The sequence below is a fragment of the Propithecus coquereli genome, unplaced genomic scaffold, assembly GCF_000956105.1.
Source record: "Propithecus coquereli isolate 6110/MARCELLA unplaced genomic scaffold, Pcoq_1.0 Scaffold6, whole genome shotgun sequence".
Taxonomy (NCBI): Eukaryota; Metazoa; Chordata; class Mammalia; order Primates; family Indriidae; genus Propithecus; species Propithecus coquereli.
This window is the reverse complement of record NW_012151951.1, coordinates 128,130-130,518: the sequence shown is the minus strand read 5'-3', so window position 1 is coordinate 130,518 and position 2,389 is coordinate 128,130.

The following is a 2,389-nucleotide window of genomic DNA, read 5'->3' as shown; positions in this document are numbered from 1 at the left end:
TGAATTTCTTGCCATTCCCTAAACCCATCAGAAATCTCCCCCACTCAATGCTAATCCCTTTTCCCTGGATAGCTCAACTGCTTCTTTGCCTGGCAAATTTTTATTTATCTTCCGAATACTAGCTCAAATATCTTATTCACTGTGAAGCTTTTTTAGATTCCTTTAAAATTAGATTTTCCACAGAATTTTATCCATCCTTCTACTGTAACACTTGTCTGGTTAAGTAGTTCATTTTTAAATATATTTATACATATAATCTGGTGTTCCTTAGCATTAGGGATTGTGTCCTGTTTATTTCCCCAACTTCTGACACATAAGGGGCTCTCCATGGCTGTTTCTTGAATGAATGGATGAAGGCACTGACCTTTCCCATTTTGTTTCTAAAAAAAGTGGGGTTCCCAAACCTCAGTCTCCAGACAAGTATCACGCCGATTCCAAAAGAATCACTGGACAAGTGAATTAAAAGAACTAATCGTCAAAGATTCCAAATCAATAGTCCAAAAGTGCAGCCTAGTAATCTGTATTTTAACAAATTCCTAAGGTAAGCTCGCTTATGCAATTTTTCCCTGCACAAGTATGTCCAGCTAAAGGGGTGGTATGTGAGATAGAGCTTAGGCTCCTATCTTCATGCCAATTTTATGTGACCTGAGTGAAAGGAGTACAGATTCTACTATATGATAAATCACTGTGGATACTAGTAGGGCTTTTCTAGTAGGATTCTGAATTTAACTAGAAATAAATATGAATTTATTGGTCATATAAGTGGTTAACCTCTAACAGTATACATTGGAAAGTTGTAGAGATCTTTTTTAAAAGAAATAAGTGGGCATCACTTGGGGATATTTTAAAACAACTACTGGAAAACAGGGTTTGAAAAATGCCCTTTTACATCCTGGCTTCCAATATACCACTAGATATTAATTCCAAGAAATAATTATAAGTAATCATTTGCTTAATACAATTCAGGTAAAATCCAGTGGTATCAGAAGCCCAGAACCCAAATCATTACAAGGATTTTGAGTTTCAAAACGAAGGTAGTATGGGGATCTGTTCAAACCTTAACTAAGAGCAATTAGTCTTCAGGGCTTCAGGTCAATGTCTCACAATGGGACTTTCCTGTATACTTATTTTAAATAGCTTATCAAATTATCAGTCAGGATCTATAATAGAAAATTTGAGAAATTCTTTGAAAAGTTTCATGTGTTTCGATACTTTCTGTATCTCTGAGCACATAAGGTGCTCCCACACACCAATGTCTCTACACTTACCACGCCCTCTCCACGGCCAGGTCGTCCCTTCTCCCTCCACCTGGCAGCATCTAGCTCACCCTTCAAACACAGCTGAAATATGTAGTACTCTTTTAAAATACATGTGACATTTCCCCATTGCTATTATTGAACAAAATAAAAGCAAATCTTTGAGACCAAAAGAGAGAGAGAGGAGAGAGAGAGAGAAAACTGCTCTAAAATTTAAGAGCCTAAATGCCCAGATCAATGACTTTTACCATAATGACATAAGTTTTGCTAAAAAGGAAATACAGTGCCATAGAAATGAACACATAGACATTGTGTATATACAATTACATACACAACGTACAATAGACAGCACAATTGCAAGTTCAATATGCTATGGTGGAAAAGCCAGAGCTTTGGAGCCAATCTGTAGGATTAGAATGTAGGAACTGACATTTATCAATTGTGGGAGCTTAAACAATTATTACAGTAACTTTCTGTTTGAGTTTCCTTAAGTTGAAAGCAGTATTAATATTGACTTCATTTTGTGTAGTCTGAGGGTTAAAATAGACAGTGAATGTGAAAGGTGAGCCCTGGATGCAAAATGTCTAAAAAATAGCCAATGGGAAATATTAATGTTGTCCAGGAAGTGTCATGGTATCCAGACTTTTCCTGAATTAGGGGCAGTCTATTTTCAGCTCAGACTTCAATAATGAAGCTACTTTTCCCACCAAAAAAAGCAACTTCCCAGGCAGAGTGCAGGATAAAGAATGCTGGTCCAGTGGAACACAGGGAGCACTAATGTCAGAGGGTGCTATGTGGAACATACAGAAGATGCCACTTCTGAGTGAGTAATGCCAGATGTTTATGCAGAGTAGGATAAAGAAAGCAAATTTTGCCTACTAATAAAATGAAGAAAGTTTCTAAAATGAACTTTGAGAAAATGCAGATGCTAAAACTCAGAGTGTTTTGGTAAATAAGTTTTAAAATAAAACATGATTCTCCCAGCATACCAAGTCAACAGTTTTATTCAACCTGCACTTCTTTAACTCCATTTGGTGCAAGGCTTTGTGACTGTAATAACGCCAGAGATGCCCGAGAAGCTTGTGGCAGAGACCAGCCCAGGACACAGAAAAGGACTGGAAGACCTGAATAAC